The sequence below is a fragment of the Phalacrocorax aristotelis genome, chromosome 2 (genome assembly GCF_949628215.1).
Source record: "Phalacrocorax aristotelis chromosome 2, bGulAri2.1, whole genome shotgun sequence".
NCBI lineage: Eukaryota > Metazoa > Chordata > Aves > Suliformes > Phalacrocoracidae > Phalacrocorax > Phalacrocorax aristotelis.
The window spans coordinates 815,794-840,601 of record NC_134277.1 but is presented as its reverse complement, the minus strand read 5'-3'; the positions used below and the strand labels follow the sequence as shown (position 1 = coordinate 840,601).

General features: G+C 44.8%; 1 protein-coding gene across 12 annotated transcripts in view; it reads left to right on the top strand.

Moving 5' to 3' along the window:
* Positions 1–351: 351 nt before the first annotated feature.
* MAP4 (microtubule associated protein 4) overlaps positions 352–24,808 on the top strand; it is a 167,532-nt gene continuing 143,075 nt past the window's right edge. For 9 of the 12 annotated variants that reach the window (XM_075082085.1, XM_075082087.1, XM_075082084.1 and 6 more), the window contains exon 1: positions 353–484. The gene's annotated coding sequence lies outside the window, so the exon portion shown is untranslated. Of the gene's footprint in view, positions 485–24,808 lie in introns of all 12 variants that reach the window. The other 3 variants (XM_075082090.1, XM_075082089.1, XM_075082088.1) reach the window with 2 other exon arrangements.

The following is a 24,808-nucleotide window of genomic DNA, read 5'->3' as shown; positions in this document are numbered from 1 at the left end:
TCAAACCCTTCCCCCCATCACCCCACCGCCCTCCTCCTCCTCCCCTGCGTCCCCCACAGCCACTCCTTCCCCTCTCGGGTCCCCCTCCCACCTCCCCCGCCATTCCCCACGGCTCAGCCCCCTCAGCCCGCCCCCACCGCCCCTCTCCCCTCGGCCCCGCCCCGCCCCACCCAGCGCCATGGCCCCTCCGCGCCTCACCCTACCCCGCTGCCCTGTCAGCGCAGCACCGCCTCAGCCCCGCCCACCTCCAGCCCCGCCCTGCGCCGCCCGCCCTCAAGGGGATTGGCGAGTGGCGGGCGCGGCGCAGCGCTATTGGCGGAGCGGCCGAGATCCCGCCCGCGGCGCTAGCAGGGTAGTGCGCTCGGCGTGAGGCCAGTGGCGGCTCTGTTCCCTCCTCCTCCCCCGGCCGGGCCCGCAGGGGAGAGTGACACTCACCAGGCGGCTCCGTCCCGGCGGCAGCCCCCCGCGCCCCCCTCCGTCTCCGGTAAGGGCCGCCGTTGCGGGGCCCACCGCTGCGGGCGGGGAGGGGAGCGCGGGGGTGTGGGATACCCCGCTCCGAGCCGGGGGGAGCGGGCGCGGCGCACTGTGAGGCGATGGAGGGGCGGCCCGCGCCGGGCGCGGGGGCTCGGGCCTCGCCCTTGCGGGGGGGCCGCGGAGCGGGGAGGGACGCGGGGGACCGTGCAGGGCGGCTGGCGGGGGGCGGCGGCGCTCCGGGCGCCCTTTGTGAGGGGCGCGGAGCGGGGGGCGGCGGCCGGGCGGCGGGGGGCGGCAGCCGGCGGCGCGGGAGCGAGGGCGGGCCGGGCTGCGGCGCGGTGGGTGACAGGGGGGCGGCGGGGCGGAGGGTCCCGGGGCGTCAGGGGAGCATCTGCCGGGCGGAGTTTGCGCCTGGGTCATCCCGGAGGGAGCGGGAGCGGCCCGGGGGCGGCTTTGTTGGGTGTTTCATGTCGGGGGCGGGGGGGGGGAAGGGAAGAGGCAGGGATGATCCTGCTGCTTGTGGAGCTTTATTTTAGGCAGAGATTTTTTAGAGCCGGCTCCCCCCCAAACGCACTGGAACGGCGTTTGTTGTTCGAGGGCAGCGCTGTGAATCGGCACTTCTCCTCAGGACCTCCACAAACTTTCCGTAACGCGGTTTATCCCGCGTTCTTCCCCGCTACCCCTTCCGTGTGGCCAGCCCCCTTCCCCGCTCTATAGGGTTTGTCGTGGCGTTGCGTCGGGGGACGTTCGCGCCGTCATGCGGCGAGGCAGAAGGGCTACGCGTGTGCGGAGCCGCCGCTCGCGGCGCGGCGCGATGGGTGTGGCGGGCGGGCTGGATGCGGCGCGCTCGAGGCCTGTGCGGCAGCGCTGCCCGGTCACCCGCAGCTCGCAGCCGCCGTCCCTCCCTCCAGGCCTCTCCAGGCGAGCAAACTTCTTTTAGGAAGAGGAGTTGTAGTTTTAAGCCTTAAACGAACGCTTGCTGCAGCGGGATGTAAGGTTAAACTTGAAGCGGGGAAGCTTTTGGTTGTGAAGATGCTGTTCTACTCCCAAAAGCGATTTCCGTAGGTAGTATGCTTGGTTGTAAACTCTGCTTCTCGTGGAGGGGTGTGTTAAATGCATGATCTGTGACTATTAAACCTGAATTTCGATGTGGGGTTTTGTTATTTCAGGTGGTTCTTGATTCTTACATGGTTGCTCCCTCTCTTATTTCTTTCCCCTGATGGGAGAAGTAGTATGGATTTAACAAACTAACTCCTTTATTTTAGCTTTTTAAAAAATGTGAGGTTTTTTGTTTCCTTTTGTTTGCTTTGTGTGTTCTTTTTTTTTTTAAGCTGGAATCCTCTATTCAGTGAAGTGTGTTCTTCCCAGCTTACAATTTCAGCTGAGGATCTGACAGGTTTCTTGAGTAACATAACACACATCTAAGTGCTTTCTCACTGTTTCAGCTGGTGGCAGAGCAAGCCGTGCTCAGTGCTTCCTTATGCCCTCTTTATGCAGGGCTCTGTGTGTGACGCTGCTGCAGCTTCATTTTGTAAACTGAAAGGACAGGACTGCACTGAAGTTTTACAACTGGAAAGCTTATTTCCTCTTTGCTAGGTCTTGATTGTTCCATCTGGTAGTGTGTGTTTTACTAGTGTTACATATATAAGGTGCTGTTGTAGCTCCATTAACTTTTTCTTTTATTTGAGAAAGAAATAAATTCTCACTCAAATATGCAATGTAGCAATACAGTTAATTATGATAAAAGTGATATTGTCTGGACAGACCTGCCTGTGTTAAAATTGCTCTAAGTTTCTTTTGTTCATTGGCTTTTCCTTATGAGAACTGATAAAACTTCTGATTATCTTTTCAGATGCATTTTCGCTTCTTTTTTCTCTTTTGCCCTCCTCACATCAGAAGAGATGGGCTTTTTCAGTTTTAAAAAGAGCTTAACTGACTTGTTAGTGCAATAATAACAATATCCTGTGTCTTCTGTTTTCTTTGGTAATAATTACATGTTAATGACAAATAATAAGCTTGAAGGCAGAAGAGTTGATCTGTTTGTGAGTGTGATTGTTGACTCAAACAGAAGGACATGGATATTACTAAATCTGTATTATGTGTCCCTGCAGAAATGACATCAGGGGAATATCAAATAATACAAAGAAGCATCAGTGGCTTGAAGATCATGGCCCTGCAAGTTGAGCTAAAGCACAATGTTGCCATGGGTACGGTTTTGTGGGTCACCCCTCGTTCCCCCCCGAGTCCTCAGATGATATTAGGAGAGGATTAAGTCAGTCTTGTCCTTAAAGAACAAATGGGAAGGCTGTTGATGGCACACTTATGCCAGCGGATGCTCATTGAAGCTTTAATATCCGAGTTTATCAGGTTGTTTCTTAAAAGCTAATGACTCTGTCAGTCAGTGTAGACGTTGCTGGTCGGTGATCCTTGGGCAAGCTCTGAGGAGTCCCGAACACCAAGGCCCAGCTCCGCAAGGGTGAGGTTCTGCAGTTCCCAGGATATCTGGAGATCTGTTTTAACAAGTTGCCTAATTTGTCTGTGGGAAACTTTGAAGGTTATGAGTAGTGTAGTGTTGTGGGTAAATGCATCACTTCAGCCCTTGCCCGCTACTTTGTATGAGTTGGCTGTGGGCATCGTAGAGAGTGGAGCAGAGAGACCAGGAGGTGAATAATCAAGCGACAGGCTCCCATGAACTGTTGAAACCAACTTGGTCTCGCTCTGGTATCAGTGTATGCCAAGCCTTACAGTACTGGTGTTGATGCTACTTCTGAAGTACTTGGGTTTAGAGTGCTCCTTCGCTTCCCTTCCAGGGACACTTGACAGTTAAGCCTAGGCTTTAAATACCAAAGTATTGCTTAAACTCTTTTTTCTATCATATTAAAAACCCCCACCCCTCTAACATAAGTGTGAGACAACCTGACCAACAGAAGTACAATGAAAATCGAAGCAACTTGGTGTTTGGAAGGGGCAGTAAGTGAGGCTGTGTGGAGGGTGGGACACGACTTGATTTCCAGTCTTAAGCTCACTCTATGAAGTCTGATGAATACTTAGTTTAAACAAATGAATTGCGTATTCTTTTTAGTGTTTGTGAAAGGGCTGACACAGCCTTAATTTTAGCGAATGGAGCTATAATTATATTTGAGGTCCCAATCCCTGTGGTATTTTAGTGGTTACCTCTCTTCCCTAGAAATAAATGAATCTGAGCCATTAAATCTGATTTGAATTCTTGCAGTTTGGTCTATTTAGGACCCATCACTGTTAGCACTGTTCTTGCTCTCGTGTGCTGTTCTTAAGCTCACCTCCTGTTTAAACTCTCTGTCGATATCTTCAGCTAATAACTCGGTATTTAAACTGCATTTGTCTCATGTACATAGCACTGATGTGAAGGCTTCCAAATTCTGATATATATGAAACTTATGACTAAGGAAAACCACTGGTCAGACAGGGTGTAAGTCTGTCGAGATGAATTCAACCTACTTGCAATTCAAATGAAAGTGATGGTTACTTAAAAGCCAAATAATATATAACTATACCTTGTTTTGCTCCAAAAAAAATCCCAAATAATTTATTTTGTTAGTCCAGACGTAGATTGGAAGATAAAATTCCAGTCTCCTCCTCTGAGAATGAAGAGTTCAAGGCACATTACTCATCATGTTGTTGCTAGTCTGATTGTAGATGGCAAAATTATATTTTGTGTATGTGCTTCTGGAGTTTCAAAGGCGAATGTGAAGAAGCTAATATCGCTCTGAAAGGCAGATGGTTATTTCCTGTAGCTTCATGTTTGTGCTTCTTGTCCCAACTAAAATAGATCAATCTCTTGCTTAGTCAAATGTCTGCGTGTATGACTTCCTCGTGTCTTAACAGTGCAATCGAACTGATTTTCTTTGCCCTTTTTTTTGGCCCCCCCCCCCCGCAAATTAAATTATACTCAGCTGTAGATCAGAGCAATGCAGGGATCTGTGGTTACAGCAGACAGTGTGGTGGCAGAGCAGCTTGAGCCTGAGCCATCACTGCTGCTGTCATCTGCTACAGAGTTCATCTCCTGGAAGAGAGGGTAGCTGTACTTTGGATCAGACTCTTGGAGGTGGCGTAAAAGATGGGTAGAACAAAGTCCAGCCTATGTGAATAAGGCATATAGGTAGACTTGTACAGCAGGCAAGCCTGTGTTTCCCTTGTGGTGGATTTCTTCAGCCTCCTATAACTTGGAAGCCAATTTCATGACTTCGTATTTTGCACATGTAAAAGAATTTCTTGTGGGAAGAAAAGGTCAGTGAAATAAGTTGCTGTAGACTTAACGCAGGTTTTAACACAGTAACAATAAGAATTAAATACTTCTGGCTCACACTAGTGCCCTCTGTTGCTCTTGGAGAGGCTTCTTAGTAAAGTTTTGGAAATTTAAATGTTAGAAATTATTAAATATTATTTAAAATTATTGGGAGTTCTAACCCCAAAGGATTATGGACAGATATTAGTGTGATGCTTAAGTAGTATTTAAGCTCTAGCACTCTTAGATATATCAGGATAGTGCTAAGGGTTTGGCAGTGGGGAGGGCGCTGTTCCCAAACAAGATTAGTCTTGGGCTCCTCTGAGTAAGTTGTTAAATTATATGTATTGTCGTACAAGCCCATCTTTTGTAACCGTGGGTATGCTTGGTAGCAGAATGTTTGCTGTTGTTGCTCTAGAAAACGTGAGAGACAGTGTTAATGGGAAGTGTAAGTCTGAAAATGGATGTACCTGTATGCTCTCTTCCCTTGGAATATCTGCTGGAAGGTGGGAGGGTGGTCGGTTATTTACTCTGTTGCTTTACCTGCGTCCTCCCCTAGAAATGGGGAGGGAAGGGTCTGATTTCTTCCCTGCCTACCCAACCTCCTCACTATTAGGAAGGGGTATTTCTTGTTGCTCTTTTATTCCTTGCCTGGCCTCTTCTGCATTTTCCTCTGAGAGAGTGGAAGCTGCTGAATTAGTACTTCTCCCAAGGACTAGCAAGGTACTAACTGTGAGGTAAAGCCAGCAATGCCCCTGTGATTTGGGCAAAATTAGTTGTAGCTGCATTATTCAGGTGGCTTTGTGCGATGCAATAGGCCCTGTATTAGCTTTCCTTTGTGAAGCTTAGATTTGTGCTCGCTTGGAGTGGTAACTTGTTTTGTAAAGAGAATTTAGTGTAGACAAACACAGGTCTGGAGTCTCTGTACCCTGCCCAAAATGACTGTGTTGGCATGGTGGACAACTTGATATGTGGGTGGAAATAAGGTTAAGTATTAGGTATAGCCTTGCATGCTGGATGACGTGACACATGCGGTGTAGCTGGAGATTAAAATGGGATGAGCAGTTCCTTCATGATGGATTCTGGCTATCAAGCTACTCGTGTAGCTGCAGGAAGCTTCCAGGAGAAGTATGCAGTTAATCACATCCATTAGCATGATTAAAATCCTGATTAGCCTGTGTCACTCACTCCCATTCTCCACCCACACTTAGCCCCTTTTATCTGGAGTATTTGCAAGTATGAGTGTAAGACAGATGGAGAACAATGCAGGCTCAAACCCACAGGATGGTCACTGGGCTCTTAAATGTATCACATAATTCTGGGCTGTATATTGTTATAACAGGCAAATTCTTCGATAAGCCGTACAGCTGCTGTCTGAACAGAAAAATCTTAAAAATCAGCCCTTCAGAGATAGAGGATCCTCAGCAAGATTGTTAGGAATCCAGCTGAACATGAAGTAGGCTTGTCTTGCTGGTCAGTCAAGTGCTCACGGCTTGCAAGCGTTTCCTATCTAGTGCGTACTCATGTTTTAATCTTAACGCCTCCGTCCACATTTGATGATGCTCTATCTCTTCATGTTGGTTGGCTTGTTGGATCAGTGCTGTCCTTGCCTCTAATGGCCAGGGCTAAAATGGGCCAGAGCGTGAGTCATACGTAGCTGTAATTCTACAGAAAGATGATCAGTTTTAGGCTGAAATTAAGGCCAGGGGAACTGCTTGCAGATAGGCTGATTGGATTTTGGCAAGGACTAATTAGAAGTGAAAAGAAGCAAAAAAAGGGAGGTCACTTGCACAACAGAATTCACAAAAAACTCTCCCTTTTTAAAACTTTACTTGTTGGGGAGATATTGTACATATTAAAACTAGATCTCTTTGAAAAGGCAGGCTTCTTTCTGAGTATTAGGTCATACTTTCAACGCATTCCCGCCTGGGAGTGAGTCATTGTTCCTTTTGTAAAATTGCATTAGAGCTACATCATCCTGAAAAGCTGTTTTTCAGCTGAATTTAGGGTGTTGACACTTGCTTTAAACAAAGTAAAACTATGGGAGCATTTATCAGACGAATTTCAAAGTATGTTTACCTACTCGAGTTACGACTCCTGAAGTGCTAGAATACAAGATCAATTCATTCTTGTTAGTGCAACCCCTTGGGTGCTGGGGGTGCTGCTTTCTGAGTGGGCTGGGTTTCATCCCCCCACCCACTGGAGTTTTGAACCCTCAGCCCTCAAACTGAGGATTAGAGTGTATGTGTACATGTAATTTAACTGATGTTTTTGAAATACTTGAAGTCCTCTGAAAGGAGCAGAAAAGCATGCATGTGCTTAGTCTTATTGCCTCCTCCCCAGCTTGTCACTTGTTTCTTGCACTAGCTGTGGTATGTCTAACTGGAGCTCTTTGCTATAGATACTCTGGCAGTTTGTCCTTCCAGGAGTGTGATACTGCAAGCTTGTTTCCATATTATGGCTTTTTTTTTTCTATAACAAAATCAGCTTGAGGTTCCAGCCTTCTTCCATGTTATGCTTTTGTTATCCTGCTGTTATTCCAACACAACTGTAAGTGCTGCAAAATGGGCCAGTGATCAGGTGGGATTTCTAGAACTATTTTTAGGAGCTGCATCAATTCTATTAACAGGGAAGCAGAAACAATTACTTGGAGAAGGGGATGCCTAGCATACGTCAAACTGGCTTTCCGTTGGCAAAGACGTGATGGAGAAGCACTGTCAGTGGTGTGACCGAACAAGAGCCGTGCAAAGCTTTCAGGCTTGGGGGTGGAAAATCCAACCCCAAACCACGTATACCTTCTACTGGAGCGGCTTAAGCCGCTGGGCATGCCAGGATGTTAATGGCAGTCTGAAAGTTTTGCTTTAGTGACAGTTTTCCTTTAATCCCCTCTGGAAAGTACCATGCATTTTCTAAGCTTCTGGCTATTAGTAGTTTAAATTTGCCTGGATTTGCAGACCTCTTCCTCTTAATGTGCCTGAGTCTGGTAAAAGGCTGTTATTCATGGCTTAGGCTGAAGGTCCACCTGGTCTCGTAGGCGCTCTTGGCACTGACTAATGACGTCTGCTCAGGAAGCTCTCGCGTGCTCTGTTCCCGCGTGGGTAAGCTGGGCTTGATCTACACTTGAGTAGTCCTGTGAAATTATTAATGATGCTGGATCTGAAATGCTGTTAGAAATATTGAGGAAAACCCTATTGGAAAGAGCAGCTTACGGAAAAGCGTTTTTAAGTGTAATTGTTTGCACTGCTCACAGCAGTATGAAGTGCTTAATTCTCCCTGTAACCTGATTACTCTCTACGCTAAGGTTCCCGTTCTGTTGGACTGAAATGGTGTTAATGAGAAACACGTGCATATTGAGTTTGGAGCTTTTCTTTTGGTTGTTGCTGATTGGGTTTTTTCCTCTCATCCCTTTCCAGTCCTCCTCTTGGTTTTTGGTGGTTTTTTTTTGTGTGTGGCCTTTTTTTGGTGGTGTGGTTTTTATTTTTGTTTGGGTGTTTTTGGTTTGTTTTTTTTTTTTTTAAACCTTGAGTATTCTACTTCTCAATCTTCTAACTCTATAAAGGCTATTTCTCTATTGCAACTCTACTAAGTGTAGTGGTTTTTTTGAAGATGCTCCTATGCTTATCTGCACTGGTCTGAAGGAATCTCAGAACAGCTTTTCTGCTGTCCATAGAGAACTAGCTATTAGTAGTGAACGTAATTTTCTTCCACAGTTGTTAAGTTTCCAAAGACAAAAATCCACAAGGCAGCTCCAGCAGAGGCTTTGAATTAGGCTCTGCAGACCTAAGAGGCAAAGAATGAGACAAAAAACTGAGTCACTGGTTCTTCCTTCCTTCTGACTTTTGCGGTGGGAGTGAATTGCATTTCTTCTTGGTCATAAATCAAAGCAAATAGAAAAAGGGTTCTAGATGTTAAGAGCTACATGATTCAGGCTTCTTACTTAGCAGGGACTGTGGATTTTAAAGTCATTCAGATATGCAGTAGCAACTTAAATATATTTATGTTAGGGATCCAATAAAAGATCATAACACAAGCTATTGATGCATAGCTTTAGAAGTATTACTTTGATTAGAACTTAATATATAAATTAATGTTTTCTTTTATCCCTGAAAAGGCAGAGAGAAACCTCTGGAAAGAAAGGTGGGATTTAAAAGGCTTCCTTTAAAATGATCATGAGGCTCTGGAGGAAATGTTTGGTCAGGACAGCAATCGGTACTTGTGATTTGAGAGTCCCTGCTGAGGCTTGCAGAGTGCAGCTCCTGAGTGTCAGTTGGTTCCACCTACACCGGTGCAGTTGGACAAACTGATGGGACATCATCACCAGGATGTGTGTAAAAATGGTGATTGCTGTTAAGGCTTAAATCTCACATTAAATGCTTTTTGGGATGACGTGCCATAATGCTTGTCACCCAATATGTGTATCAAGTGGTACTACTGTGTATGACACCACGATGATGGGAGCTCTGTAGGATCTTGGGGTGGCTCAAGCTATATTTTATATAACAAACTTACGTTTATGTATGAAGCTGCAAGTAGGTAATCTGCAGTATTACTTTTGTTCAGGATATCTTTATGCTTAAAGCATATCTATTATTTTTTCTTAGACTGTATTTTAACCCATTTAAGCATTTACAAGGTGAGAGTTAAAGGATAGATCCACCTTGTGTTCCAAGGGCTGGATGTTTTAACTCGTCTTTTAGGTAAAATGTACTTACTTTTATTTTTGCATTGGGATTTGGACAGAGCATGTAGGGCAATAGGATCAAGTGTCACATTGGGGATTACATATTTGTCCCAAAGTGACCCTCTTAGTAGCTTGCATTGGTGTAATTGGTGAATGACTGACTGGATTTATAGGGATGTATATCTGCATTAGCACTGATTTGATGTAACCCCAGCTTATTTACTTTTGGTTCAACCTATTTTCAGCTTGGGAATTCACTTTTAAGGAGAGACCCTATAATTTGCATCAAACTAGCATTTTCAGGCTTATATTTCACCTTAAAAATAATGGTGGCTTTACTAGGAATAATAGTTCCACATCTGGATGCAGAAGAGTGATGCATGGCGTTGTCTGCTTGCTGGAAACCAGATTTGCCCAATTAGCTGTGCGTTTATTTGAGATCTGTGGATGTCAAAGGTGTTTAAAAAAAACTGTTCAACTGTTCTTTTGTTGCATCAGTGGTTGTTGTTGCAGTTCTAAGAACACGACAACTCTTTAACTCTTGGTGTTCTATATTATTCTGATGAGTTGTGTTCCTTCGCTGGTAGCTTCTATGAGATTTTCCTCTCCTATAATGGATAAATATGCATTTGGAAGAGTTGAGGAGCATAAACTCCTTGCAATTCCAAGCTTAGTTTTCTCCAGCTAAGATTTTTAGCTTGCCAAATTACCTCTCGTGGTCAGTATTGCTAAAAGACTTGCCCTATGGGCACATCCTTCTATACTCTGAACATGCCTATGGCGGGACCCTCTGCCTCCAGTGCCGGTTATCGCTGGAGATGGTAACTTTGCTAGGGCTGTCCATCTTCATCTAGTGTGCAGTTAATGCATGCTCCTCTCTGGCAGAATCTCCTAGAATCATGTTCAGGTAATGATGGATTAATAAGTGGTTGTGATGTGCTAAACAAGAAAAGCTGAACAAGTCAACTCACAGCAGAGCGCCACGCTGTACATTAAATCTTGTGATGTGTTTGACAAAAGGCTTTAGTTCTAAAGTGTTGACTTGGTTTTTTTCTTAATTACCATGAACTGTGTTTGTGCCACAGGTTCTGCCCTGCCACCCCACTACTGCTGCACTCCTCTCTCTGCTTGTCGACTTTGCATCGTATCAGCTGAACTAGCATCTGACCTATGCTGCTGTTTTCCTCCCTTACTTGTGTTTCTTGCCTACCAAATCCTGTTCGTGTCCCCTCTGAATGCATTGAATGTGGGGTGGCTTTCTTTTTTGCTTCAAAGACCCTTCAATAAAAGCTGTTTGAGGGTTGATTGGAGATGTAATTTAATATGGTGCTCCTAAAAATTTTAACTCTGGCTGGCATCAGCTGATGCTGCGTCTTATTTAAACATACTGCAGACTTCTTGATGTTTTCCCCTGGGGGACTGACTTCCTGTGATAAAATGAGATTCCCTTTTAAAGTAGAGATCCGTGGTTATATAATGAGAGTAGGAAATGGTCCAAAAGTGACACTGGGAGAATAGAAAAGTTATTTTGGTAACTGACTGTTGGACAGGAGAATAGAAAATATGCTCAGGAGTAATGTGAATTCTCTTTGGAAAGTGAGAGGAACACATTTAAGGAATTAAGTAAGGGAGTGACCAGGTCAGAGTAGCGGAAGGGTGGTTATGTTAAAGGCAGAGTTGTACAGTGCATATCTAGGATTCCTCTTAAAAGATTTAACTCTTTCTAAACTACTTCTAATCTCCTCAGTGAGCTGCTGTGTTGTTCTTAATGTGTAAAGTTTGAATCTTGAAGAGCCATGCTGGCTTTTTCTTTTTTGATGTAAAGACATGCGTGTAGGTTATCTGTTAATTTGCATACATGGTTTTGTGTTCTCCCCCCACCCAGTAGTGCCAGACCAGGGAATTCCTTTCTTCTACCTGCATTGTCTGTTCCCCCTTACCAGGATGGCAATCTTGCAAAGAATTATGCAGCAGTTGGTGGGCAAAACTGGCTTTTTATGCTATTGGTAGGGCACTATTGAAATTCCTAAATCAGATCACCTGTACTCAGCAGGGGTTAAGAGGCAGAGATACAAACCCACAGGGAAGCCAGGTGGATTCTGGCAGGGCGTCACTGAACTTGCTGAGCCTTCATAGTCTGCTCTTAGACGGAGGAGCTTGAATTCAGTACTGCATACCTGCTACACTCTGTGCTGTGCCCTGCCGTTCTTGCAAGTCTGGTGTTCGTACGGATTTAAACTGGAATATTGGTTGTGGTTTTTTGTATACGGCTCTTTTAAAGAAATGTAAGATTTTTTGCACTTGATATTCGCATTTTGTGGTGTAATGAGAATTTTCTATCTTCTTGCTCATTGTGTTTTTGATTTCATTTCTCTTCACTATTTTCATGTTTTGTACTGTCTGTCCTTGCCTCAAAGAGGGAATATGGGTGGAGGGAATGAGACCACCTTTAATTTAGTTCCCCGTTCTGTTTGTCTTTCTCCTGCTTCCTCAGTAACCTGTGCTAAAGCACTGAGCTTTGGAATAGTGCTGATACCTTAAAGTGTCATCTCCAGTAAAATAAATGGGAGAAACAGCTTCTCTTGGGCCATAACTTCGGTCTGATCGTATATATGAAAAAGCATTGTTGTATTGCAGATATCACCAAGAGCTATAAACATGTTATGTTCTGAGGTCAACATACCTAGACTTTTGGCAGAGCTCAAGCATGCTCGTAAGGCCCCAGACAGGGGGTACTCTTGAACAGCCGTATAATTTTGGCACCACTTAATTTTTTACCGTATAGAAGTGAAAGGGGAGATACTAAAGTCTGTAGATGTAATAAGTCCATGTGTGGAATCCAGTTGGAGAATCACAGTTTTTAAAACCTGAACTTGTAGGTACTGGCCAGCCATTCTGGAATCGTTAGCTGAGACCAGCCCTCTGTCTGTCTTCTAAAATCCTTTTCTTTGTCAGCTTTCTGTTATAGAAATTGCATTTGGGGAGTGGGAGGAACACAGATTATCTGAGAAAAATGTTCTTGGCATAGCTGATCTGCTAGCTTAACGAAAGCAGCACGCTCCATCCCGTGCTAACAGGACTGAATGCCCACTGATCACCCCAGGACTCCAGGTGCTGCAGCTTACCAAGACCGGATTCCTCGTGTTTGCCCTGGATCCCCCGCGCAAGGTACTCCCCCGTGGAACGAAGCAGAACATAATAATGGCAGCCTTTACGCAGGCTTGTTTCTGAAAGGACCCTCAACTGCTTTTTGTCTGAGATAGGCCTGTAGAAACCTTGAAAATGCCCAAGATTGATCAAAATTAAACTGTTTTTCTTCCTTCGAGTCTGGGGTATGTTTATTTTCTCTAGTATGTAATTTATCTGTAGCCTTATTTTTCAGCAGCCAAATATGCTGACTGTGCCTGTTACATTTCCCAAATGAAATTCTCTGGCAACCTTCACATCTTCTAATGTAATTTTTGAGGTGCTGATGTAATCAAATGGTTGAATGTGAACTGAACAGGAAATTATATAGTGCAAAACTTGCTCTTAAAATCTGTGTGGAATTAAAACGCCTCTGTTCTTTTTTATATATTTTTACAGTAAGCTTTTGTGGTATTCAGTAACTTTCGGTGATTTTTTTTTTTAATTGAAGAAATGTCAATTTATTGAATGCCTAAAGGGAGCAGGGGGAATCGAGACCGATGTGTTACATACCCATAAGATATCATCAGATTTCAGTGGGATTTACTTCTCTAATTTGGTTCAGCACAACGTTTAATTATTAGAATAAATGTTGTGAATGTGAAGGGGGTAACACGATAGATCACCGACTCATCGTGTACTTAAGCTGAAATGCATTAGAGCATCCTGATTGTAGAACTGTAAATCCAGGCATTTTTCTCAACAATTCTAGTGTTCTGTAAAAGAAAGGTTCCCATTTATAAATTGAAGAATAAAATATGAACAACTCTCTGAAAGAAAAAAGTAAAATAGAGGTAGTCTCTGATCTTAAATATCTTATTTAGCACATACAGATAACCTTGAGTAGTATTTTTTTCCATACTGAATTTTGAACCCATACCTTTAAAGAAAGGTAACTTGATAAGTGACTTGGAGGACCTATGGTGTTTTGTCCTTAAAATAATTTAAGTTTCAAATCTAAGATGGTTGGATCTAATTATTTACACAACATAAGCTTTGGATTCAGCTGGAAGATGTTACTATGTTATAAAAAGTCAAGCTACCTAGGGAAGCTGTATACCCACTGGCTACGCTTCTCACTTACTGATATCGGCCTTTTTCAAAGTAGTTTTCTTTCAGTGCTCCCTGTTAATGCTTTAGATTTGAGCCTAAACATTTTTGGGGGATGAGGGGGGTGGGGTGGTGGAAGCTAGACCAGAGGAATAAATGAACTGTATTGGGGGGGAAATAATAGCGAATAATTCAGCATGAACAGCAGAGGAGTAGGATGAAGTCACTATTAGTTGTTTTGGTATTTTTTGACAGTGAGGAAGACAGTGTTGCTCTCTCTGCTTTCATAGCATATGAAAAAAAAATCAAACCGTTAAGAACTCCTACAACAGGTCAGGCAAAAAAATTCATCCACGTGGATTTGTGCAGTAGCATTTCTTCCGTTTTGTCCTTTACTCATCTTCCTGTTTGCCGTGCTTCGGTGAGGGTCAAACGTGGGCTGTCTCCTCTTCGCTGTTGGTGCTGCAGCCATAGGTGTTCAGCAGCAGCTTTTGTACCGCGGCCTGCATGCCTGTGAATCGTATGTGATTCTGTGTGGCCTTTGGGTGCCTAATACGGCTTCTTCAGAGTCTTCATCCAGGCTACCAGCGCTGGCGTACTGCAACAAAAAATGCCGTTTGTTCATAGAAGGCAAATATGCTGTAAACAGGCAAGCGCTGATGATGTTGAAGAAATAGGCCAGCTCTAAAGTCTCTGTATCTCCAAACAAAGAAGATTATATTTGGTTACTGCTGCTACCTTTGTCCTCTCAGCACTAGTTATCACACTTGGAGCTTGCAGGTCACACTAATTGCTCTCACGGCCCCGCTTATCTCTTCTGAGAGTTTCTTTTAATCTTTCAAAGTATGGGAGCCGTAAGTTCTAGATGAAATGCTGTTGTATTATACTTTTCAGAAGCACAATAACAAAAAAGGGGGGTGTATACTGAGGGGACCATTCTCATCTACTAAACAGGCATGTAGACTGTATTTAATGGAATTGACTCAAGTCTTATGTTTGGTTTTTTTTTTTAGTCTGGAGATTGCCTGTGAATTGTCCTCTCTCTTAGCTAGCTCTTACTAAATGACTTCTGTTAGCCTACTAATTTTTAAAAAAAATCTATATTAAAAAAAATCAGTGTGTTCAAGACTCTCACCGGATTGATCTGATTAAAGGCAGTCTCTTGCTTTCACGTTTCTTTTGTGTGAACTCTAGGTTAATTAAGTGACTCATTCATTCCGTCCAGCTAGAGCTGAAAGGCCGTGGAGGCGAATGAATCGCAGGCAGCAGATGCTTAGATGAAAGAAGAAACAAACCAACCACAGGGTGAAACTTTCTGAGGCATCTGTGTTTCCTTCTGAAAAGTGAGTTGAGAACAGACAGCCTGTGCCTCACCAGAGATCTGCAGAATTGATCCTTTCATAGAACATAATCAAAGTTTCCTTTGGTTCCTGAATACTACGTGACTTCTAGTTTTTGTCTTCGTTCTTAATTTCTATGATCTAGCCATTGCTAAATGCCACTGCATTTTGATTTGTTTCAGTTGTGTGCTACACAATGGTAAATCTTCACGTTGGATCCAGTTTTCTTCTGCTGTTTATGGCTGAGATGAGAACTTTTGCATGACTGGAATAAAATAATGGGGAAGATCTGGAAGGAGGTTCAAAAAACGGTGTGCTCGGTTGCAGCAGAGTGAATAGGATGCTCAGGCATCAGGAGCCGTGGGTTCTGGCTTATATCCAGAGGATTATTTCTGGTTTTATCCAGCAAGCCTATTGCATGAAACACGGAAACAATTTTTGAAGCAGAAGTCAAACCCTGGAACGCTTGGTTAAGAGGGAGAGAGACAGTCAGTCTTGCTGGTCTTTCAGGCTTTATCTTGTGTGTCTGGGCTTACCCTACATGTAAAGGCTGACCCCTGTGAGCCAAGTGCCGGTGGCAAACCTTTGGTTGGCAACGCACGTTTCAGAAGTGGGGTAGGTGGGGTTGAAGGCTTTCGGGCTGAGGAGGAAATAGAACAGGGATCTCCAGCTGCCAAGGTGTGGAGCCCACTTCATTAAAAATGGGGGCACTGTAGATGCTTTGATAATCTTTCAGCTTGATGCTGGTTGTGCGCGTATCATGTGCTTGGGTGTGTATGTGGGATCAGTCCTTTGGAGGCTTACGTGAGGATGCTGAACTTACAGAACTGGAATACGCCAGAGAGTTGGCTTAATTGATTGTCAGTGCCCTCAGACAGGTACAACATCAGAACTTCAAACGCCGAATGAAATTTTGTACGGAGGACTTGGCTGCCTACAGCCTACTGGGTACCAGCACAGGCTGCGTAATCGTTGTTGAACTGGTATTTTGCAAGTAGGTGTCTCATCTCCTCTGATGTGAACTTCAGGGGCTCAGGAACAGTATTTGGATTTTATTGGGGGAGGGGGGGAAGAATGGTACTATGGCAGCTACTTCTATCTTTTTTTTTTCTTATGCTCATTCTTTAGCAAGGGTGCCTTGCACAGTAGCGCCCTTCTCCTTCCACACTGCCATATTCTTCTTCAGCCTGAGGCCAGGTATGGGCAGTCGAGAATACTTTCTCGTTGATTTTGGAATAAATGCAAAGTGTAACTGAAGTGATGTTCTGTAGTCTAAAAGTATGTCGTCTTTCAGATGCCAAGGGAAGAAAAAAACTAACCAAAAAGCCCCTCCCACACCCCTCTGATACTTGTCAGAAGTCATCCCCTTATGATTCTAATATTTTGGCTAAAAAATCTAAAAATCTTAGAGGCATTCTAAATCTAAAGAGGTAGAAACATCGAAGAAAAGAGGCAGCTACTGAATATTTTCTGCATATTAAAGTGAACCCTTCTGTAGAACATCGTCTTTACTAATGAACCATAACACACAGCTAACTTTCTGAAGTGCAATGGCATGCAACAAAAAGCTTTTTTTATAAAGTTTGCTGTTGAGAATGATCTCATCCTACTGACCAATCAGCCACTGTGCAATGCTCTAACTATTTGCCGAAACAGAAGTGTGCTGCATCGGCTGACCACTGTGTAATCTGTTCGGTTGTGCTGGAGGGAGCTGTGCGTACGGTCAGACGCAGTCATGGCGCGGGAGCAGGTAGGAGATGCTGTCGGTAGGGCGTTCCACTCCTTCAATTTAGGAACAAGAGCTAATCTTTGAGGTGGGTTAAGCAACAACTGCCTCCTGTGAATTGGATGTACTTTATTTTTCTGGCAATCACATAGATTTTTAAAAATTTTTTAGGCACTACGGAAGATTTTAATCAAAAATGGTGTAACAGTGATCCCTACCTTCATAGACTTCAATTACTTATTTTAAAGCGTAGTACAGTGAATCAATACGCCTCCTCTATTAAACTGACCCAGCTGTATTTTGCAGTGAAATTCTGTCTTGCCAGAGTAAGAAACAATGAAATCTGTGAAGTGCGTTAGAGCATTTATCTAACGTTCCCTTTAGATTAACTTTGTCACAGGCTTGCACAAGAAAAACATGTAGTGATTCCTGTAGCTACTGTGTAGTGATATGATACTCAGTAAACCCTGATATGTTCACTACAAAATATCAGCTCTTCGTGTGATCGTGCTGCTGTGACTGAAGTCCTGTTGCCTTTTGAAATGCAGCCACTGAGAGGAGGTGCCTTTTCCCCCTCTCCCCATATCCCACTACTCTGTGCATGATCGGAGTTTGGGTATGAGATGATTGACTTGCAGTAACAATTCTGGAAATAATGGGATTCTGTTTAGCAGCGCAAACCGCTAGGAGTGGTGTGTGGTGAAATGCCACGTGCTTTCTACCTGGTTCCATTTTTAAAATGATAAAATTGTTGCTTTAAAATATGCAGTTGACTGGAAGGACTTACTGTAGTAAGAGTAAACCCAGCTATTCAACTTGTGCAATTCTTGTGGGAGTTGACAGCTGTCATCTGTCTCGCTCGCAGAGTTAGAATTCAGTGATGTGCCAGAAACAAAGTGAGTTTGATTCACTCTAAGTCAACTTTAAAAACTAGAAGTTACAGAATCCCAGAACGACAGGGGTTGGAAGGCACCTCTGGAGTTCACCCCGTCCTAACCCTGCTGGAGCAGGCACCCCCAGAGCAGGGGGCACAGGACGGCGTCCAGGCGGGATGTGAATGTCTCCAGGGAAGGGACCCCACAGCCTCTCTGGGCAGCCTGTGCCCCTGCTCTGGCACCCGCACAGGGAAGGGCTTGTTTCTTATGTTGGCCACACTCCTTTTCATGCCCTCCCAGGACACCAGTGGCCCCCTTGGCCCCAAGGGCCCGGTGCTGGCTCAGGGTCACCTCGCTGCCCCCCAGCACCCCCAGGGCCTCTCAGCAGAGCCGCTCTCCAGCAGGTCCCCCCCAGCCTGTGCTGGTGCGGGGGGCTGTTCCTCCCCAGGGGCAGGACCCCGCACTGGCTCTGGTTGAACTCCACGAGGCTCTCCTGGGCCCAGCTCTCCAGCCTGCCCAGCGCTCGCTGGATGGCAGCACGGCCTGCCGGCGCATCGGCCGCTCCTCCCGCCTCGGTATCGCCAGCCAACTTGCTGCGGGGACGCTCTGTCCCTTCGTCCAGGGCATTGGTGAAGGTGTTGACCAGGGCTGGACCCAGCCCAGACCCCTGGGGAGCACCGCTAGTTACGGGCCTCCAGCCAGACCCTGCCCCGTTGGTCACAACCCTCTGGGCTCTGTTGCTGAGCCAGGTCTCTGTCCACCTCACTGTCCTCTCACCCAGCCCACACTTCCTTAGCTCGCCTGTGAGGGTGTTATGGGAGACAGTGTCGAATGCCTTACTGAAGTCAAGATAGACAACATCCACTGCTCTCCCTTCATCGACCCAGCCACTCATGCCATCACAGAAGGCTGTCAGGTTGGTCAAGCACGATCTTCCCTTGGTAAATCCATGTTGACTGTTTCTGATAACCTTCTTTGTAGTTGTAGGAGCTGCAGTGTTCATTGGCTTTGTTCTCTCAGTTTCTTGCTCCTGTACGATTATTTGTTGCCCTTGGATGCATTGAGAGCCACATGCTGGTTCCAGTTTAAAATGCAATAGCTGTGTGTACAGGGAGCCAGAAAATTGGAGTCTGCTCAAACTTAAATACAAATATTTTTGTCAATTAATGAAATGCTGAGAACTGGGAAAATAATGGAATTATATATGAGACAATGTATTAAACTTGTCTTCCTTTTAGTTGGAGTTTGTCTTAAAAATGATGGAAGAATTAATCAGTAATTTTAGAGTCATAACAGCTGCTCAATCTGAATACAGCATGAGCGACTGCATTTCACCTACATCTTGTTGACTTAGAAATCCCCAAACCCTGGGTGGCATAGGAGCGGAGCTGTTTATATAGCTTGTTGCTTTGCTGGTAGCTGTCAGGCATGTTGCGCAGGCCAGTTGCATGGTATTCCCACCTCCTAGTTACATCTCGGTAGCAGTGAACATGATGTTTGGAAGTAGAGCCTGTAGCTGCAGGGTTCCTGTTCTCATACCGGCCTATCGAAACAGCAGACAGTGAAACAGCTTTGTTGGATCTTGCCAGTGGGCTTAAAATATATTAAAAACCTCCCAAACCTGCAAAACAAAACCCAAAATGCAAACAAGTCCAGTTCACAAGTGACTCCTACAAAAGCCAGCTTCGCATGTTTAAACAGAAGTCAGCGGCTGTGCATGCCGTCTGCCTCGGCACCAGCTCCGCTAGCGCTGCGAGTGGGCACGTCCCCGCACCCGACCGTGTCAGCCTGCTCCTGGCTTTATTTTGAGCTGGTTTAACGGCTGGTAGCAGTACGTGGTTCAGCCAGGATGCAAGTGAAACTCTGGATGGACATATGAATAGCTCTATTTTTTTTCTTAATGAGTCTGAGCTAAAAAGTTTGAAGTTCAGATTAAAAGCAGGATGGTATAATTATTTTTTTAATTGGTCTTCACAGTAAGGCCCTATGTATTCAACTGATAAGTTTTTCTGGTTTGTTTAGTGAGTTGAGCTGGTCCAAGAAGCAGTTCTCCCGCTATCTCAGCCCAGGATTGCGGCAGGGATGTGCGCTGGGGGCCCCGGCTCCTCCTGCTTGCAGTGCAAACCTCAGCTCCTCCAGGACTATCACCCCCAGTCACTTACGTGTGTGCTTGAGCAAGACTAGGCGCTGGATTCTGAGGCCCCTGTATGGAGGAGGGAAGGATTTTTATTAGAAAATTACTTTTTTGGCACTGGAGCAGCTCTTGGGATTGTTCCGTTGGTCAGTTGAGGCCTTGCTGGGCTGAATAGATGATGTGTCGAGTACGCGTGCGTGTTCTCCCTCCAGCGGGTAGGCTTCTTGTGCATCCTGTGGCTCTGCAGAGCTTTCTTAAGTCGAATAGCTGTGAGGAACAGAAATCATATGGATTAAGTATGGTGCTGGAAACTAGTTTTATTGGTATGTCTCAAGCATTTCCACAAGTGAATTTTTTTCATTCAGCTGTAGTACAGTATTTTATTCAGGTAGCTTTTGATTCCTGAAGACACTGAGACTTTTAAAGCAGTAAATCCATGCACTAATTTACTTGATCGTGCTGTAGAGTAATGCAGTTGTACTGCTTGCAGCCTTGATGGGAAACTGCTGCTGATCTCACGTCTTCAGAGCAGATACCGCTTTCCTTGATAAGCACAGAACAAGTAGCTGAGAGAGCAGTTCCACCAAGCTCCCTTTGTTCAGGGCATGGTTGTTGTGATAACACTGACAAACTAATACTGCTCCTCTGCCTTCAGCAAATAAACTAGGGTCTGTGGGGAATGAATCTTCTAAGATGCCGAGTCCTTCGCTTCCCCCCCGCCGCAGTTCTTCTCCATCTCATTTTTTATTCACTGTGAATAGCAATTTGCAAAAATGCAGCAAAATAAAAGTGCTTGAGTCTCATGTCCTCTGTGCCTCTGGCTGGTGTTGCCATAGCCCTGGCTATTGACAGGTTAAAAGAAAGAAATTTTTAAAATCGCATTTAACAATGCATCGCAGTGTCGTAGGGTAGGGTGAATGTGGGCCGAATGATCTTACACTGGTGCTCTGCAGCTCTCTTCTGCAAGGTATTATTTAAGAGCCTGTCTGTCTTAAATACACCGTTGCGTGTATCAGGGCTCAGATCTTGAAACAATTTGTTCATCTGTTCTGGTTTAACGCAGCTGTCTGCACCTTGTTGTAACCTGCTGTCGTCTGATGCTGGGTACTAAGACTCCATCCCACTTTTTCACACTGAATTGAACAAATCTGGTTTTGGAGGCAGTTGCATAATGGGAAATTAGCGTTCTTCCTCTGTTCCAGTTAACTTTTTGTTAGCTTTAGAAACCTTAATTACTCTTCTGCAGTTGAAAACAAACATCCGAAGGATTTATCCGCTAATTTCAAGGCCAGTCACTTTTGCCTTGAGTTTGCTAAGGAGTGACAATGTTTTAAAAACCATGAAAGCCACAGTTTTGATACAGAACATGTGAACTTCTTCCAGCTCAAACCAAATGTTTAATCTGGCATTGAATCTTATTCTGACTGCTTCGTTTTTCAGCTCACTTGTGTTTGTTTTTGTTTTAAAAAAAGCTTACCTTTGACTTTGGCTTTCCCAGTCTGGGTCCCAGGGCCTTCTCCTCTTGGGGAGAAACAAAAATTCCCCTTGGGGCAGGACGGACACTTTTTTCTTACATCACCTCAAAGTTAAGACTTCTGGAAAACCCCAAAAGCTTGGGTAGGATGGGCATCTTTATGCCTTGGAAATGTGATATGCAACCTAGAAGGCAAATAACTAAATGTTAATGATCTTAACAGTATCTGGCTACGCTGTTCTGACCTTTTTCTCCCCTTCTTCCCTTTCACCAGGTGTGGGTATCGCTTTCTGCTTACACCTTACAGAACAAATCTACTCCTGCTTGCTCTGATTTTAGCTGGAAGTCTTCAAAGCTGGTGCTGTAAAATAAATAATGGGAGAATGGTTGTTTTCTTCTGTTACCCTGCACCCTTTTAATGCACGAGTGCATGTTTCTGTGAGTGGTAGAGCTTGGTTTGTGTGTTGGAGATCACTCAGAGCTGTCCTGACTTCTCAGCCTCACCTAACCTGAGGTGCCGGTTCCAGCTTGGCCACGTCAGTCGCTGTGCACTGGCCCCACAGAGGGGAGGGGAAATGGTGTTTTGAGGCTTCTGGAGTAACTGGGAGAATGTGGGATGTTCCACAGGTGACTTCTGCCCAGCTGGGGGTCTCCATGAGGTCCTGGCAAAGTCTCTGTGTCATCAGGGCTTCACCGTTTCAGTAGCTTTGGTATCTCTGGACGCTGCTATTGCATAATGGCAGTGAAACTGGTCTCTTCCATGTAAAGTGTTTTAGCAACAAGTCCTCTGAAAACTTCTGGAGTATAGTCATATTCTGAATGGTCTTGCTTTTAATGGATTATAACACTTTTTATTGTGTCAGTAGTGATTTTGAGTGGTGTTAATTTTTTCTTAGAGGATGGTCTCTATTCTAGAAGTAAATATTTTGATACTAGGTAAAGTATATAGTCTCTGTGCTACTCAATAGCCATGACACCTGGAAAGGCCTTTTAACCTGAAGCAGGGGAGAGAGATGAGGAACCTCTCCCCAGCCCCTGCCAGGGTTGTTTTACAGTGCTCATTACAGCTGAGTGGAGTATGTTTTCACGCGCTATAGAACTACAGCGGGGATTTGTAATTCTTCACTGTGCAATCCAGGCTCTGAAATAGCAAGATTTTAAATATTCAGTTATCAAATGTAGTGGATCACCTAAGCCCTGAACAGTTTTAACTTTGTACTTGGAAAGGTGATCTGCCTCTGCAGTTGCACTATCGCAGGGTACGCCCTGGTTCCTACCAACTGGTCCTCTCCATCGGCAGGAGCTGGGTGAAGACAGCCTTAGATGTGCAAGGCAGCAGCTGGTTTATTAGTAGCAGATTCCAGAAAAGCAACTAGGCAAGCTCAGTGATTTCTACCACTTAAGCAGCAATGATCATGTGTCTGTGCACTGGGATTAAATGTGTCTCTTGCCTTCCTCCTGATCCATATTAACGTTCTAGCTTTGAGAGTGCAGAGAGAAATCTATTGATGATACAGGGGATCTAAACCTGCTATCTTTTATGCAATGGAAAATAGAGATTACTTTTTTTAATGTATTAGTTGCATTGCTGTCTGGCATCATTGAAAAAAAAAGTTTCATTCCCTCTAATAAGAGCTGATGATGCATCTTCTGTATCGTCATTGGCTAAATAACAGTCCTAAAATCGATATGGAAAATGTAAAAGCAAAATCAGCTTTAGTTGTGTTTGTGATCTGTGACTATTGAATTTTGGCATGGGCTAAAAGTACGTGTTGGAGAGAAGGGGAATTATCATTTCCATCTACCCTTTCTGATACAGGAGCTCTTGTACACAGAGGAAATGCTGTTTTCCTTCTTTATCTCTTAAGAAATAGTGTTCATGCAGCTTGCCCTTGGGATGCTTTTGTTCACCTGTGACTAATGAGGAGTGTTAGGTGTTTCTAATAAGACCTTATCTGGCTGTTCTGACACCAGTCCTGCTGTTGGTACCCTTTAGAGCCATTCTGTTCAACTTCATCTCCGATGTCTGTAACAGAGACAGAAGGCGCTGGAACCCAACCTGTGAGGCTCCCGTGTGCGAGGGTAACAGAGATCAGGTGAAGGAAGACAAAATTTCCTGTAAAACAGTGTCTGTTCAGGAGTGGATTCCACAAAACGCAAGTGGAAAGGCATGCTGATTTCAAGCACTTAAGCGTTATCTGTGCGTGTGCTTAGTCCCCTATCCCCCCACTCCTTCTGTTCCTTGCTGCCATTTAGCCTCACAAAGCAGAGAAATGTCTTTTGAAGCCCCGTTATATGCAAGGGACAGGCATCTCTGTCTCCTGAAAATCCTTCTGCCTGTTACGCCTGAAAGTGCGATGAGGACAGTAAATAGAGTAATAGAGCCATGGTGGAATCTCTGCCCTGGGGTTTGATGGCAATGTCTGGCTGTAAGTCAGAACTGCTCGCAGAATTGTGTCTATAAGGGGCAACTAGTTCATAAAATATATCACTGTAAACAAAGGAGATGCTGAATTTGCTGTTGAGTGGATTCATCTTCCAGGCTTCATCACCTTCTGAGGTGATGGTGTGACTGATTTTTAAGGGCATGGTTAATGCCTAGTTCAGTTCAAATATTTAACCTAAACCACCTGGGTTATTAAACCTGTCAAACTGATTTGCTCAGGTACTGGTGTTTGTTTAGCTTATATCTGGGCATGTGAATTTGGTCTGTATAGATGATCTTTTCCATGGAGATGCCTTATGGTTTTGGTTTTCTTTTTTCTCTTTAAGTAAATAACATGTACTTTCAGAGCCAGGATGCTGGTCTGGCTGCCAGCATGTATTCTGCTTAAGTTTGGCACTTGATGGGTTTTGTTGTTGATTTCCCACCCCCCACCCCCCCCAAGCATTCCGTGTAAAATCTACTGTCGTAAATAAGTCTTCAAACTGAAAATAAAAACAAATAAATCCTAAATCTCTGTCTTAAAGATAGTTCTAGGCCAAGATTGGGGCAGTTGCAAGTCAGGGTGAAGAGGCACAGATCGATAGTACTGCCATATTTCAGTCCTCAAGTCCCCGTAAAATGGCCCATTCGCAAGCACCACGTAGCACCCACTGCCCTCTGTACGGATCCTTTAACAAAAAAATTACAGTGGCCTGATGCGTTTTTAGGACATGCCGAGCACTTAAGGGCTCAGTGAAGTCAATTACGAGTATCCCTGAACAGTGACCTGCAGCTGTGCCGCGCTCCCCTGCCCACATCGGCCCCACAGGTACCAGCGGTACGACCCTCTCCACGCTGCGCGTGCTCCTGGAGGAGCAGTGACACGGAGGAGGATTGTGACCTCTGTGGGAGGCTTGGGTGTAAGTGGGGGGATGTTAATGGCAACTCTGGCACTTGAACTATGAAAGTTGGCAGGCGCCAACCTTCAAAACATAAGCAGATCTAAGTCTCATGAATTTTCATGCTTTCCTACAATAGTAAAATGTCAGATACGGTTCAGAATTCTCCTCCAAGAGTTGTTTTGCTTTAAAGCTGTCGCCACGGTAACGTGTCATCACTGAGGCGGTCTTCAAGGTCCCAGGGAAATGGGAAATCCAAGCTTCCCTCGTTTGCCCATGC